This window comes from Puntigrus tetrazona, chromosome 15, assembly GCF_018831695.1.
Source record: "Puntigrus tetrazona isolate hp1 chromosome 15, ASM1883169v1, whole genome shotgun sequence".
NCBI classification, from domain to species: domain Eukaryota; kingdom Metazoa; phylum Chordata; class Actinopteri; order Cypriniformes; family Cyprinidae; genus Puntigrus; species Puntigrus tetrazona.
The window spans coordinates 3,104,751-3,122,677 of record NC_056713.1 but is presented as its reverse complement, the minus strand read 5'-3'; positions in this window follow the sequence as shown (position 1 = coordinate 3,122,677).

Here is a 17,927-nt window from a genome sequence, read left to right as displayed (position 1 = left end):
TTCCCGGGCCCTCGAGGCTGGACGATTGGTATTTAAGGGTGGCTCGCGCTGGTTCTCAGGGCCCCACCCTGGTACCTTTCTTCCCGAAGTGCATGAGGAGCTTACTGGGATGTGGAAAGCACCTTTCACTGCCAGAAACTGCCCCAGTGGCTCCTCCTCCTTCACCACCCTTGACAGCGGCACAGCCAGGAGTTACGGTGATCGCCCCAGTGGAGCGGTCAGTTGGGATGCAGCTGTGTCCCAATGCCGCTTCCGCTTAGTGCGGTGATCCTGTGCTCCTCCCGGGCCTGCAGGTACTGCCGGCTCTGAACGGCAGTGCCTTGTGCGGCCTGTGGACAAGCTGCGCCTGCAGTACACGCTTTGGCGTTGTTGCAGGTTCATCAGGCCAAGGCACTGAAGGATCTGCACAGGGGTGGTCATGACCCGGAAGTTCTGAAAGAACTCTGTATCGTGATGGACCTCGCGCCACGAGCGACGAAGGTCACAACGCGGTCTCTGGGTTGTGCGATGGCCACTACGGTGGTCCAGAAACGCCATCTGTGGCTGTGTCTGGTCGACATGCGCGAGGTAGACAAGACACGCTCTTGAATGCCCCATGTCCCAGACCGCCACTTCGGCGACGCAGTGGAGAACTTTGCCCAGCAGTTCTCCGCTGCCCAGAAGCAGACTGAGGTAAGAAACATCCTGCCTCGGCGTGCAGCTGCTGCCTTCACCCAGCCGCCGACGGCCCACCTCAGCCAGCTTGTCGCCGAGGGTGCCCCCTGCTGCCGCCACCGCTCCCGTGCAGCCAATGCAGCAGCCCCCATCTAGGCAGCACCGTGGAGCTGGCAGCAGGGCAGCCACCCAGCCTGTCCAGGCTCCTGCCAAACCTGGAGGAAAGCGCAGGTGCAAGAGGCCCTCAGATCCGGGGATGGAGGGAGCTGCTCTGCCGGGCAGAGAATGTTGCCGCTACCTAAAACCTCGACAAGGGCGGTTTCCTCTGTCTCTGGGTCCCCAGGGAGAGCGAGGAGTGGAGCGGGCCAGTTCCGCGCCACTCGCGCTCTCCTTGGGCTAATATGCAGCAGTGGGAAGACTGGGAGGACGAACCAACGGCCTACCCGCCTCACTTCTGCGGGGATGCAGGTAAGAGTTGCACACACTCAGACCCCGCTCGACCGGCCACGAGACGCCCGAGCCGGGTCCCTGCACTCTCGCTGCCCCATCGCCTGCACGTTGGTGGTTCCGCCGAGCCGCTTAGTTCGGTCTCTGGATGCCTGGTTGAATCTTCCCAGGCTATCCCGGTGGCTCCCGCGAACCCTTCGACTTCGGCTATATGATTCAATTCATCCGCGCCCCCCAAGTTCAGTGGGATCCGCTATACGTCAGTGAACAATGCGCGCGCCCCCTGTCTTGTGGGCGGAGATTGCTGTCCTTCTAGTGAAGGCATGATAAAGCCGCTTCCTCCAGCCGATATGAGGTCGGGCTTACAGCCCATACTTCATAGTGCCCAAGAAAGGCGGTGGGTTAGGACCAATCTTGGATCTGTGAGTCCTGAATCGAGCACTCCCGCTCAGGATGTTGACACAGAAACGCCTATTCAGTGCGCCCCGTCCCAGGATTGGTTGCAGCGACGACCTGAAGGACACGTACTTTCATGTGTCGATTCTTCCGTGCCACAGGCCATTCCTGAGGTTCGCGTTCGAGGTCGAGCATATCAGTACAAGTCCTACCCTTCGGGCTCTCCCTGTCGCCACGCTGCCTTCATGCAAGTCGCGAAGCAGCCCTTGCTCCACTGAGAGAGTAAGGCGTCGCATTCTCAACCAACTGGATGACTGTCTCAGTCCCGGCTCAGTTGTGCGAACACAGGGATCTGGTGCTACAGCACCTCAGCCAGTTGGGGTTTCAGGTCAACCAGGAGAAGAGCAAACTCTGTCCAACGCAGAGGATCTCTTTTCTTGGGATGGAGCTGGATTCGATCGATCAGATGGCACACCTCACAGAGGAGCGTGCCAATTCGGTGTTGAACTGCTTCAATATGTTCAAGAGCAGGATGGCGGTCCCACTGAAATATTTTCAGAGGCTCCTGGGGCATATGGCAGCCGCGCCACAGTGATGCCGCTGGGACTAATCCATATGAGACCGCTTCAACATTGGCTACACGACGAGTCCCCGAGGTGGGCGTGGCAAAGTGGCACTCACCGGGTTCAAATAACACCGGCCTGCCGCCAAACCTTCACCCCGTGGTCAGACCTCTCCTCCTTCGGCCGGAGTGCCCTGGAGAAGGTCTCCAGGTATGCTGTGGTTTCACGGATGCCTCCACCACCGGCTGAGGGGCCACGCATAACGGGCATGCAGTGTCAGGGGTTTGACGGGCCCTCAACTGCAATGGCACATCAACTGCCTAAAGTTGCTGGCAGTACATCTCGCCCTCAGGCAGTCTCGAGAACTGCCTTCGAGGCCAGCATGTACTAGTCCGCACAGACAACATACTGACCGCTTGCGCACATCAACCAACAAGGTGGTCTACGCCCCGTCGTATGTCGCAACTAGCCCACCACCTCCTCCTCCTATGGAGTCGGAAGTTCTGAGGTCGCCGCCATTCACATTCCAGGAGTGTGCAACCAGGCAGCCGACGAGCTGTCGCGAAGCTGCACTACCCGGAGAATGGAGACTCCATCCCCGGCGGTTCAGCTGATTGGGAACGCTTCCAGCCACTCAGGTAGACCTGTTTGCCTCTCCAGAGACTTCCCATTGCCCACTGGCACACAGCTGGCTGCGGGCCTTTGCAAGTATGTATTTCCCCAGTGAGCCTTCTTGCACAGACACTGTGCAAGGTCAGGGAGGACAAGGAGCAGGTCTTGCTAGTAGCACCCTACTGGTGAAGACTTGGTTCCCAGAACTTGTGCTCCTCGCGACAGCCCTCCTTGGCCGATCCTCTGAGGAAGGATCTTCTGACTCAGAGACGGGGCACTCCTTTGGCACCCGTGTCCAGACCTCTGGAAACTCCATGTCTGGTCCCTGGATGGGATGCGGAGGCTCTAGGTGACCTACCTCAAGGGGTAGTCGACACCATTTCTTCGGCTAGAGTGCCGTCCCACGAGACAGGCCTATGCCTTGAAGTAGAGCCTGTTCAAGCCGAGTGGTGTTCTTCTCAGGGTGAAGACCCCGAATTGCCCTATCAGTCGTGCTTATCTTCTTGCAGCAAGGGGTTGGAGCGAAGGCTGTCTCCCTCCACCCTTAAAGTCTACGTGGCTGCAATCGCTGCAAATCATGACCCCATAGATGGGAGGTCTGTGGGTAAGCATGGCCGGATTATCAGGTTTCTGAGGGAAGCCAGGAGGTTGAATCCTCCACGGCTCCCAACAGTACCCTCTTGGGACCTGTCTGTAGTGCTGACAGCACTGCAGTAGGCTCCGCTGAACCCCTGCCAGCAGTTGTGCTAAAGTTCTTTTATCAAGATGATGAAGACATTGCTCCTGCTCGCATTGGCCTCCATCAAGAGGGTAGGGGACCTGCAGGCTTTTTCGGTCGACGATTCGTGCCACAGTTTGGGCTCATGGATTCCCAGGTACCACTGAGGCCACGGCCCGGCCACGTGCCCAAGGTTCCCACTACCCCTTCAGAGACCAGGTGGTGAACCTTCAAGCGCTGCCCTGGAGGAGGCAGACCCAGCCCTGACGTTGCTTGTCCCGTCCGAGCACTAAGATGCTACGCTTGACCGGACACAAAGCTTCAGGACCTCAGTCCAGCTCTCGCTTGTCACAGAGGCCGGCAGAAGGGGAGTGCCGCCTCCAAGCAGAGGATGGCTCACTGGATAGTGGACGCCATTACCCTAGCCTACCAAGCACAGGGTATGCCCTGCCCCCTCAGGTTGCGGGCACACTCAGCAAGTGTTGCATCGTCCTGGGCGGTGGCTCGTGGCACCTCGCTGACAGATTGTAGAGCTGCGGGCTGGGCGACCCCCAACACGATTGCTAGATTCTATAGCCTACGTGTGGAACCGGTATCCTCCTGTGTTCTCACCTCAAACGGGTAGAAGCACTGAGAGGCCCGGTTTCGGTCGGCTTTGTTAACCGCCTCCAGAGCGCCCATACAGTAGACCCTGTCGAGCTCCTCCATTCCCGGGCAGCCAGATGTTGCGGAGCATCCGCGCCAGGCCCTCTCGATGAATCTGTGGAGAACCGGTGAGGGCTGGGAGCCATGTAAAGTACCCCAAGAGGACTTTATGTGTGTATTTCACGGCATAGCCTTAGAGCCCTCGTGTTTCCCGGCAGACCTTCTGCCCGCCTAAGAGGGTTCAATCACCTCCAATTTTCCATATGCAAACTGAAATACTGTCCATATGCGTATTCGCTCCGAGACCTCCTACGGGAAGGCTGGACTTCCGCGACGTCCCTGTTCACTAGAACGTGGACGTTTCCCAGTGTTCCAGTCTTACGAATGGGTAGTGTTACAAAAGTAGCTGGCTTCTTGTGGTTGAGCCCGGCCTACGCCGATAGACTGAGGGGCTTGTGGGCTCCACAGGACACTGGAAGAGGCAGCGCCCATGGCGCTTTGGTAGGGATCCCAATTGCCGGTCATCCGACGTGACTCGGAGTGACCGACTGAAAGGGAACGCCTCGGTTACGTATGTAACCCTCGCTCCCTGAAGAAGGGAACGGAGACGCCACGCCCCGCCGCCACGGTGCTGCACCTCTGCTGAAGGGGCCGGGTCACTAGCTCGCTCCTCAGCGAAAACCTGAATATGCGCTGCACCGCTGCTTATTTATACACGCGCCAGTGATCAGCGGCAGCTGGATGCGATTAGCGCATGCCAATCTTCAATTGGCTTGTTTAGATACACTCGAAGTAGATTGGTCTCTCGAAGCGAGATCCCAATTCGTCGGTCATCCGACGTGGACGTCTCCGCTCCCTTCTTCAGGGAACGAGGGTTACATACGTAACCGAGACGTTACTGAATTACTTCCATAGAGAAAAAGAGTCTCAAAATCTCAAAATAATCATTTGTTGAAGACATTCCTTATGCATGAGCCTGTGTTTTGGATGTGCTTGTCATATTCTTCTAAAAAGGCGAAACCACCTTGTAGTTCAATGTCGATACATAGATCTAAATGTACTCCATACATTGCAAAACTATTGTTACTTGAAGTTGCTCCTGTTATAAGAGCTATAGTTTCTATGTTAACAAAATGTAGACACTCCATTTTCTTAGATGGGACTGAGTTTCCCACACCATTCCACTACTCAGGATGTGATCCTCCTCTCAAATGGTGCAGATGGATTCTGGGTCACGTAAGCAGTCATTTCTTGCAATGTCATAAATCGATTATTTAACTAATAACTTATATTAACTAATTATTTCTTGCTAAACATTGGTTGCCACCAGCAATCTTGAGACAGTTGTTGGACAGTTCATATACTGAACAAAATTATAAACACAGCACTTTTGTTTTTGCACCCATTTTTCATGAGCTAAACTCAAAGATCTAAAGGCTTTGAAAGATTGTTAACAAATCAATCTAAATCTGACCACTTCTCTGCTGAGATAATCCATCCACCTCACAGGTTTGACATATCAAGATGCTGATTAGACAGCATGATTATTGCACGTGTGGCTAGCCAATAAAAGGCCAATGTGAAAGGCCACACAGAACTGCTCTAATAGTCGGAGACTGTTTATTTATTACAAAAACTATCCCATCTGGATACATTTGTAGCACTTGGCCTGATGTGGAAAACAAGGATTAAATATGGATTGCACAAAGACAGCACAGACAGAAAGAAAAAGAGAACACTGTTTAGTGCTTGTGATTCAGTAACATGAAAAACATAGTATAAAGGAAGTGAAAGTTCCTGCATCTCACATTTCACTGGAACTATAAATACAGGTCATTTAAAAAAAAGCAAAAAAACAAGCAGCTAGAGACGTTCAGAAGTTAAATCTAAAATTAAACCCACATCTCCATATGCCTGACTGAAGTTCAGGACAAATGCACTGTCTGTTTTTCAAAACAATGAATGTCACAGTTGCTTTCTTCTTTACAAATGTCACTGCTGTCTAGTAGAAAACAATAAAATATTCCTGTTAATCTACATGAAGCTTCAACATCATACATCATCTGACTCCTATATGAAGTTCATTCTGCATAGATCATTATATACTCATAACATACAATACGTACATTACGTTGTTTAGGGACTTCAACTGAACATTAAGCTGAAGAGGAGGATTTCAGAAGGATTGAGTCCAGCAGTGTGGTTACAGGTTCATAGGCCTTTGGGTCACATTTTAAGATGTCAGTTTTATTTATCCTTGGGCTTCCCCCTTCGAGCAGGATCACTGACTCAGCACACAATGTTGAGAATATCAGTCATACAAATCAGTCATACATATACGTATATATACATACAGGTGCTGGTCATGAATTAGAATTTCAACAAAAAGTTGATTTATTTCAGTAATTCCATTCAAAAGTGAGAATTGTCCATTTTTTCATTCAGTATTATATTCTTTAATTGCATACAAACTGATGTTCAATTTCAAATGTTTATTTCTTTTAATTTTTATGATTATAACTGACAACTAATGAAAACCCCAAATTTAGTATCTCGGAAAATTTGAATATTGTGAAAAGGTTCAATATTGAAGACACTTTGTGCCACACTCTAATCAGCTAATTAACTCAAAACACCTGAAAGGCATTTAAATGGTCTCTCAGTCTAGTTCTGTAGGCTACACAATCATGGGGAAGAATGCTGATTTGACATTTGTCCAAAAGATGACCATTGACACCTTGCACAAGGAGGGCAAGACACAAAAGGTCATTGCAGAAGAGGCTGGCTGTTCACAGAGCTCTGTGTCCAAGCACATTAATAGAGAGGCGAAGGGAAAGAAATGGTGAAACAAAACCCATTCAAAAATGTGGGGGAGATTCACTGCAGCTGGAGCCAGTGCTTCAAGAACCATACGCACAGACGCATGCAAGACATGGGTTTCAGCTGTCGCATTCCTTGTGTCAAAAGCCACTCTTCAACAACAGACAGCGTCAGAAGCGTCTTGCCTGGGCTAAAAACAAAAAGGACTGGACTGCTGCTGAGTGTTCCAAAGTAATGTTCTTGGATGAAAATAAATTTTGCATTTCCTTTGGAAATCAGGGTCCCAGAGTCTGGAGGAAGAGAGGAGAAGCACTAAATCGATGTTGCTTGAGGTCCAGTGTAAAGTTTCCACAGTCCATAGTGTTGGGGTGCCATGTCATTTGCTGGTGTTGGTCCATTGTGTTTTCTTAAGGTCCAAAGTCAACGCAGCCATATACCAGGAAGTTTTAGAGCACTTCATTCTTCCTGCTGCTGACCAACTTTATGGTGATGCAGATTTCATTTTCCAATAGGACTTGGCACCTGCACACAGTGCCAAAGCTACCAGTACTTGGTTTAAGGACCATGGTATCCCTGTTTTTACTTGGTCAGCAAACTCGCTTGATCTTAACCCATAGAAAATCTATGGTGTACTGTGAACAGGAAAATGCGATATGCCAGACCCAACAATGCAGAAGAGCTGAAGACCACTATCAGAGCAACTTGGGCTTTCATAACATCTGAGCAGTGCCACAGATTGATCGATTCCATGCCACGCCACATTGCTGCAGTAATTCAGGCAAAAGGAGTCCCAACTACATATTGAGTGCTGTACATGCTCATCAGTTCCATGTTCATACTTTTCAATTGGCCAGGATTTCTAAAAATCCTTTCTCTCTCTCTCTCTCTCTCTCTCTCTCTATATATATATATATATATATATATATATATATTTTGTGGTGGGAGGAGCCAATGACAGACACAGTGGGCGTGGCGTCAGGCCTCGGAGAGGCTTTTTATTAAACAGAAAAGGTTCAAAATAAAGTGTCCAGGAGAAAAGTGTCCAAATAAAAGGGGGAACTGGTGTCCTCGTCGTGCTACTGGGGAAGTGCAGTGTTCCAGGGGGAAGGGTCCAGGTAAGGGGCGGAGTCCGGCGGCCGCACGCGCTCCCCTCTCTGGTCCGGGGTGCGAGGGGCGGCGGCTTCTTACGCGAAATCTCCGTCGCTTCTTTCCTCCGGTCGGCAGAGTTGAGGGGGATAAATAGCTTGGCATCCTGGCCCGTCAGCGATACATGGGTGCGGTCATCGCCTGGTCCCACGACGCGCTTCTCTAGCGGCGGGGCGAGCTCCTTCACGCACCCTCCCTGGACCCACGAGGACACCAGCGTGCATGCACTGGGAAAGAGACCGGTCTCTCGAGGAGAGGCGCGCTCGATATTTAACGGCGGCGGTAACAAGGCTTAATTCACTCCAGGTGTGCCTTGTCACACGCCGCCAGACCTGTCCAATACCACGCCCCTCCTCTTGAACACGCCCACTGCCGTCGGGAGCCTGGTGAAGGGCGGCGAATAAAGGACGGGGTGATGATGACAATAAAGGGGAGGGGCAGCCGACTCGTCACATTATATATATATATATATATATATATATATACACTGCTCACAAAAATTAAAGGAACACTTTAAAGAAACACATTAGATACATCAGATCTCAATCTCAGTGTCTTAGGAACAAAAAGGATGCCAAGTCTTTGAATGGAAATAAAAGTTTTCAGCCTACAGAGGGCTTAATTGTGTAGACACCATAAAATCAGAGTGAAATGAAGATGTGGCAAGCCAGTCAATTTTTTCCAAAACCTAATTTCTGCAACTCAAAATGCTTTTCAGTATCTTGTGTGGCCCCCACGAAGCTTGTATGCATGCTTGACAACTTTATGCATGCTCCTAACGAGACGACGGATGGTGTCTTGTAGCATTTCCTCCCAGATCTGTGTGAGGGCATCCCTGAGCTGTTGTACAGTCTGAGGAGCAACCGGCGGCGCCTAATGGACCGAAACATAATGTCCCAGAGATGTTCTATTGGGTTTAAGTCAGGGATCGTGAAGGCCATTCAATTGTTTCAATTCCTCCATCCTCCAGGTACTGCCTGCATACTCTTGCCACGTGAAGCCGGGCATTGTCGTGCATTAGGAGGAAACCAGGATCTATGGCACCAGCGTAGGGTCTGACAATGGGTTCAAGGACCTCGATACCTTATGGCAGTCAGAGCACCATTTCCTAGGCAGTAGAGGTCTGTGCGTCCCTCCATGGATATGCCTCCCCAGACCATCACTGACCCTCCACCAAACCTGTCATGTTGAACAACGTTGCAGGCAGCATAATGTTCTCCTTGTCTTCTCCAGACTCTTTCACGTCTATCACAGGTGCTCAGGGTGAACCTGCTCTCATCTGTGAAAAGTACAGGGCACCAGTGGCGGACGTGCCAATTCTGGTGTTCTTGAGCAAATGCCAGTCGAGCTCCACGGTGCATGAAGTCTGTTCCTGATTGTTTGGGTAGAGACATTCACACCAGTGGCCCTCTGGAGGTCATTCTGTAGGGCACGAGCAGTGCTCAGCCTGTTCCGCCTTGCACAAAGGTGCAGTTATCGGTCCTGCTGAGGGGTTGAGGACCTTCTACGGCCCTGTCCAGCTCTCCGAGAATAACCACCAGTCTCCTGAAATCTCCTCCATGTTCTGGAGATTGTGCTGGGAGACACATTAAACCTTCTTGCTGCAGCACGTGTGGATGTGCCATTCTGGAGAAGTTGGACCACCTGTGCAACTTCTGTAGGGTTAAGGAATCACCTCATACTGCCAGTATAGATAATTATGCAAGCCAAAATCAGCACGAGTGGAAAACCAGCCAAAAAAGATCAAGAGGGAGAAACTTGAAATGACCTCCAAATGTAAAACCAGTCCTTTGAGGGTTTTCTGATTGTTGCCACTGAAGTACACCTGTTGTTAATTCCATGACCACTAATACAGCTGATCTTGATTAACAAGGCCCTCAGCTGCTTAACTGACCAGAAAATTATCAGACAGGTTTAATTCAATTCATGCCAGGCCCAATGAAAAAGTGTTCCTTTAATTTTTGTGAGCAGTGCATATATATATATATATATATATATATATATATATATATATATATATATATATATATATATATATATATATATATATATATACTTAACATAGCCTGCAAATAAATGAAAAAATATACAAATGGCATGAGAGAAGTTTATATTCAATGTAACTTATTTTTTGCTGTCACACCATAGAATTACAAAGATAATGGTGTTTAAATATATGAAGTAAAAAATAAATCCATGAAAACTTTTGAACTTTGGTTTATTCAAATCATCGCTCAAGCTAAAATTTGATTGTATTCTCCATATCAGTTTCTCCAGCTTTTTCGCTTCATAAGATTTTAATTGATGGACTGGAGTTGCATAACTAGTGAATTATTGTCTAAAATTCGACATTACATTTTAATAAAATGTTAAAAACACATTCATACAAATATTTTAATGATAATATCTCAATGATATCCTTGCTTGCCACAGGTTTTGAATAAAGCCTGTTGTGGAGCTGTAAGCAGTGACATGATCAAGTATGTGTCTATGCCAACTGCTGCTCACCCACTAGACATCTGTGCCTCCTGCTACCATGGAAACAAGATCCCATAATAATCACAAGCCTACCTAACTGCTGTCCACCAGTGTTTACTGGTGATACTATCACTACTGATACAAAAGTTAATATCATTTAACCGAGAGGGAATTTTCAAATTATCAAATACAAGGACATGTATTTGGTAAATTGTACCACCATTGCTCATAAGAGTTTTAAAATCCATGCAAACCCATTAAATTGTATTTAATTAATATCAACCAAATGTAAATACTGTTTGTTCATGAAAAGTTTCTGCCACTAACGTTTTCCTTTTTAGGCTTTTCCTAAGTTGTTGCTAAGGTTTTCTGGGTGTCTTTAGCATGTTGCTATATGGTTGCTGGGGTGTTCTGATTACTACTAACAAGCAACTACATGTGCATCCTTTTTTTAAAAAAAAACCCTATAATTTCAATTGGTTAAAAATTACTCTTACACAGGGTTCTGTCAGTAATATATAAAATTACACATAGCCTCTTCTAACACCTCCATTAATCTCAGTCCTACATCTCCATTGATCTCCAAGGAATTTCCAACGACAGCAACAATAAAAAATGCTATTGCTTATACTTGCTTATACGCAATATCTCGTTCATTATCACAGCCAATACATCAGTCATAATGAACGTGTTATCCCAACATTAAATTGACTTTCTATTCATCAAAGATTAAAAATTATTTTAACTTCTTAGCAGATATACATATTTCACATTTATAGTATAAATAAAAAATTAATTGTGTTCACAGATATTCACAAGACATATTAAAAATGCAACTAGATAAATGATTCAATTAACTGTAGTTTACTGTTAAAAGAGTTTCTTGAAAGGGTAATGTATAATAATAAGAAACAAAAACCATTGACTGTGGGGTTGGATTTGTACTACAATAATTGGTTTGAGGAATGAAAAAACTAAAAGTGACATGTTATTTTGTAAAAATAAGAAAAACAAAATCACTAATTACTAATGCACTGTTGAAGCTCACAGAAGCTTTTTACACCAGTCACACAAAGCTACACTGTGTTATATTACCATGGTGACAAGTATGCATTTTCTCGCATAAAATGATATATCAAGAGCTGTCAACTTGTGCACTTATGGAAATTAGTGTGCAATGTGGAATATAGAACCTTGAATTACAGCTTTCTTAAATATTGACAAAAACAAACATGGTGCCTACAAATTGATGCAAAATCAAAAGAATTAGGCACAAACAACAATACAACATTTGAAATGTTTCCTGTACAGTATCCCCAAACACCTGTTTAATAGTAGGGATGCATGTGTTGCAAGGGTTGCAACTCTCACAATGAAGAAAGAAAGAAAGAAAGAAAGAAAGAAAGAAAGAAAGAAAGAAAGAAAGAAAGAAAGAAAGAAAGAAAGGAAACATGTTCTCTTTTATTGTCTTTACTGTCGCTTCAAGATAGCACTGAGATTAAATGGTCAGCAAATTATGACTTTTCCATTAGCCCCTTTGTTAACTATTGCAATAAAAAAAAATAAAAACAAAAGAATAACCCACATTTTTCTCACCAAATTATTCCAAGACCAAATTCTTATATGAGTCTGCAAAATAGTCAAGTCTATATACATTGTGTTGAAATAGCTTTATAGGGAAAATCACTGGAATTAGCTTTATCAATTATTGAAACTCAACTTTGGAGACAATTTAGATATTGCTATAAAGCAGCTCTATTATAAGGACTACAAAAAAAAACTATGATATTATACAGTTTGAGTCAAGTGTTGAGCCAGTAAAATTGAATGCCAGTTCAGAAGTTCAGAACTCCATAAAATCTCCTAAAAATTAACAAAAAATAATCAGGAAAGTTACACATTTCCTCTACATCCACATTTTCATTGACTTGAGAACTGAACTGCATTTAAAATCCAAATGTAAGTCTTTAAAAGTCCAATATGCTCAAATGTAGATAGATTCCAAAACATTTTTAGAACAAAATACTCTTCTTAGGTGACAAAGGGCTGCTTATCACCTGTTTTTCCAAATCTATGTTTGAACATATGGCCATGTTATATGTTTGGATGAAGTGGAGAGATATGTAGTGTAAAGGTGGTAGGAGGTGGTGAGGAGGGTGAAGTGCCTTCCTCTTCCTCACTGTGCTGTGACAGATGACTGAGCTGTTGGAACTCTCTGGAACAGTTTCACTAGAGAAGTGGTCACTGCAGCGCCCCTCTCATTTTACAAGGAGTCACTGCAAAGCAGCATATAGGGTAAAAACGTGTGGTATATTTTGTACAGGCAAGTAGATGAAGCCAGAATATAAAGACGTGCAAAGTTTCACGTTAAAACTGTTATTAGGAAACATTAAGCAGATTGCATTCATATTCCGGTCTAACCTGCTTTCCTATGTAAACTATGCATCAATCCTACATAGATTACTACATTTCATGTTTTAATATTACTGTTTTAAATTTATTGAGGCACTTTAAGTGTTTCTACAATGTTTTGATGTGTGGGCTTAATCTGGATTGAACATTGCCAAAACTTGGAATTTTGTGTACATACTGTACCTTTGTTTTATTGTTGTTTATTATACTGAACGGTGATCTAAATATTTGCATTGTTGAACCAAATAAAAAATTGACAGTTGAAATTGATGTTTTGCCCTCCAGGTCTTCGAACCAATCTAGTGACTGAAAACTATGAATTACAACATTTTATTAATATTTTGAATTACCTTTTGTACATTTATTTTGTTTTTAAATTATTGCTTAAATACAGCACTTTTCTGTAGGCCCAGAGCTGTTCTTCCCAATGTCAATTTAGTATCAATGTGTCAATAACAGGTAAAACGGTTCTATTTATCAGCTGAAAGAGCTTTGAGTTGTTTTAATGATCAACCTCTCAGACACTCATTTTCTCAAAACTGTACAGTTTGCTTCCATGAAATAGAAAACTGAAAATACAGCCTATAAATCAGCTATGAAACAAATTTTCCCCACTACTGCTCCTTTCATTTTAAGGTTGGCTGTGCAATAACAATCCCCTTATGCCAGCGTGGTTAATTTTGCAGAGTGCTGAGTGTGAGGTGGTTCGGCAGTGTGGTGCGCTTTGTCCCCGTCCTGCTGAAAACAAGGACTTAACAACCTAAAGAGCTGAAATAACAGTTCCTGTCTGTCCTTTGCCATGCTAGACTTCCTGTTTGTCTGAAATAAATCTTTGCTTAAGCTGGACATTCCACCATGGGCCAGTGTTTCTCTCTCTCTATTCATTCACAAGTTCTCTCTTCCTTTGTTTCTATTTTATTCTCTTATGCTCCCTCTCTTGAGCTCCTTGACTACCCCATGGGTGACAGAGCTTTGAGTGAGAGAGGTTAAAGAGAGCTGAAATAGAGGGCTGAGATCAGGTCACAAAGAGATAACACCTCCTGAACGTGGGTAATTGAAAAGTTTAGGAGGAGAGAAAGGGAAAGAAAGAGAACTTGTAAACAAAAATGTGAAAGACAAACAGTAAACAGTTAAGCACTGATTTTGAGGAGAAATCACGCAAGACCTATCATGTCATAAATTCAAACAGTTCTCTGTAATGCCTAGCCAGCAGAGGGAGCCCTTCTCCTTCATTTCCTGTTTTGATATCAATCAATCAATCATTTTTATTTATATAGCGCTTTTAACAACACAGGTTGCATCAAAGCACTGTAACCAAAGGCTCTCCATAGAGACAATGTAAAGTATTGCCAGTATTACCTGCCTTACCTAGCGTTCTTTATCTCTGCCTGTTGCTGTTCCTGTGTATGATATTTGCTTGATTACCTGTTTCACAAGCTTTGGATTTGCCCTTCGGTTTTGTCTGCTCGATTGGATAGATGTTCTGTTTCTGACCTCCTGTCTGCCTTCACATTTATGATTATTGTCTCAGCCCCTAATAAACAACAGCATATGGATTCAAACACAGCCTCCACATCCTCATTACATTCTCCTTTCATTTTTTTCTAAGATGTAGCCTGTAGCCTGCTTTTTTAGATGATGATTAAACAGTAAAAGGAATGAAAACAAAAATCTGTTATATACACTGTATACACACACATTTATATAAACAAATAACATTTTAAATGACTTCTGTGTCTCAATAAGTAAAGCAGTCATTTTTATTTAATCAAAACCGGCCAAACGAAACTTCAGAACTTTAGAAGCAAAGAAAAAATAACCTTACATTATAGTTTTTCATGTCCACTTGGATTGCAAAAACTTTTGCCTTTAGAAATTAACTATCCACACCATGTTTGTCTGGCAATGAAGATCTGCTCCACGGACTGTTCACTTCACAACAGAAAGAATTTTACTTACATCTGACTCAGTATATTTTGACTGACAAACAACAGCTATTCAGTACGAGTTACTCGGTGCCAATCCAACAGTACATGATCAGCAATTCTTCACAGTGTGAATCATGAAAGCACCCAACAATGAATCACTTGAGAAAGTGTCAAAGAGAGATGTCAGACAGATAAATCTATAACCCAGAACTTTAAACATGAAAGGCTTTTAGGATAAAATATGTACTTGAACAATTCTCCCAATGACTCATCTAATATCTTTTAGCCAGAAGAACACAATGCAGGAAAAACCTGTTCTCTGATCCTCTGAAATGTACTTAAAAAAACATGAAATTACTATTATACATTTCCAAAAACATGATATTACATTTACTTAGTAAATACTTATACAAGTTAAATTAAAATGAATTTAAATCCAATGCAGTGCCTGAATAATATGTCCATTAGTTTGACTAAGGAAGGTTTTCCATTAGGTTTTTTATTGTTTCAATTCCAACTGGCAAACACACACACACAAACACAAATTAAACACACACAAGCAAGGCAATTACCCATTTCTGTTTATCTTTATCCCGTGCAAAAGGACATATGCTGGTATATTTGTAATCCAGGGAAAGACAAGTTTATTTTAAATAAAGAATAAGAATGAACTAAATGTATGTAAAAAAAAAAAAAAAGATAAATCATAATAATAAATAATTAGATAAGTTATTAGATTAAGTTATTTTAAAATAATAATAATAATAATAATAATAATAATAATAATAATAAAAAAGAGCCTTTACTTCTAATTTCTAATTTTAAATAAAATGTTCATATATATATAGAGTTGATGACATAAGTAGCCAATGAACATCTGACTGGATCTTGAGTGCTCTGGACGATTTCGTATTTATTAAGTTTTAGTTCAGTTCTGACCAACAAGACCATGACAAGTAATCTTTGATTTTTAAAAGATGAGATTAAATTGCATAATTCTGGAAGGTGTTTCCAGTACTTCACTTCACAGAGGGAAACGTCATTAATCTCTGAAAGAACAAAGACAGTCTTTTGAACAAGAGGGCAAGAGGAGGGATCTAATCAAAGATGCTTTTGGTGACACATAAAGGGCTTATCGAACTCATTATCAGTAAAATGGGCATCAGATGAATCAATGTGAACCACAGGGAGGTACTGCTTTTGCCAAAGCCCCACTGCTCAGAGCCCTCACTGCCAGACAGCACTCATTAACACACCACAATACAACGAAAGGGACAACCATGGGTCCAATGATTTAACATCAAAGTACTGTTTCATCTTTCTCTCTCTCTCTCTCTCTACCTGGGTCACTCATCATTCTCTTAACCTCTGTCTGGTGCTTTTCATATCGCTCATTCACTCTTGTTCTGTCCTGCATACTTCAATTTAATGCCATGCTTCAACTCATGCAGCTAATGTCAAGAGTTCAGCTGCTGCTCTCCAATGCTCTGTTAACTCTAAAAAACTGTTTTAGAAACAAGACATTATGAGCACACTGTCCTATCTACACCTACATGAGAGCAATATAGTAAAACCATGTTTTATGGACATTATATAACATGTACAATAGGGTAAGGATTAGGATTAGTTGCTTGTAATCATAATAAAATAATGTGTATTGTAAGTTAATGTAAAATGTAACAGGGGCACTTTTTAAATATAGTGTTTCCTAGTTTTCTTTGAAATACTTTTACTAAAAAAGGAAATCATAGTAATACCATGTTTTCAACATTGAAATTCCATGGTTTTACCATAGTATCTTACTGTATCTTGAAGCATGTTATTTTATTACTAATGCCTTTGTAATATAATTTTTTGAAAGCTTACTATGATAACACTATGTTAATGCTATATTTTTAGACATCACTGTATACTAAAAGTATATGGCATTACCAATGGTAGCAAAAATTTAGAATAACATAGAAATGTGGTTAACAGGGATTAGATGGTAAAACTGTGTTATATTGAAAATACATCATGATACCAAAATTTATGTGAAATTCATGCACTGCCTTCTCAGTACCATATATTTACTATATAGTCTAAATACTATAGTAATACTATTATTTTTTGTTCTTGTTGTGTTCTTTAAACCTGAAATACAATTTGCAATCATATAACATCATACAGTTCTAAAGTCTGAGGTCCGTAAAATGTTTTTAATGTTTATTAAAAGGGTGCATATATTTGTTCAAAAGTATAAATATACTAGTCCTGTCAAATGTTTCATTATGATTAATCACATCCCAAATAAAAATTCTTGTTCATGTAATATATGTGTGTGTATGCGCTGTGTATATGTATTATGCATATATATACACACACACACAGAATATATTTAAAAATATTGACATGCATATTTATATCATTTATATTTTATATAAATATATTTTTCTTACATTTGTACATGATGTTCAAATTTATGAATACATTTATGAATACATAATAAATATACACTGTACACACACATATATTATGTAAAGAAAACTTTTATTTTGGGTGTGATTAATAATTTGACAGCACTAAAATATTCACACTTAACACACTGGTAACATGACAAATGTCTTATTTACTTCAATTTAAAAAGTATATTGAGATATTAATATTTCCACTCAGTTCTACTCGTATACTCTCCAGACCAGCACAAGCTTATACGTCAGTTTCATAAGTGAAATGACTAATTGTCAGTTTCTATTGATTGTAAGTGAAAAGCTGCTGATAAAGGGCATGATGCTTGTTGCATAAGCTATGAGGTCCTACATTACTCTGTGTGATGAAGGCAGTGGTATGGGCAACATGATAAGATGTGATGCATTCAGCAGCCCTGCAGCCCTGTAACCTCCTTGTGTCCTAGTCTTTTAAGTCAGACCTCTCTGTCTGCTAGTTAGAAGCGGCAGCAACACCTCAGCTGTCATCCACGAATGAATGATGATGCACCTGGGTAGTCAACTGGAGATTAGGTGAAATCTGCCCTGACACTGTTAGCTTTGCGGTCAGCACATGAATGCATAAAAAAGATTTACAAAATCATTATAATTGCAAATATTAAAATACATTTTTATAGCAATC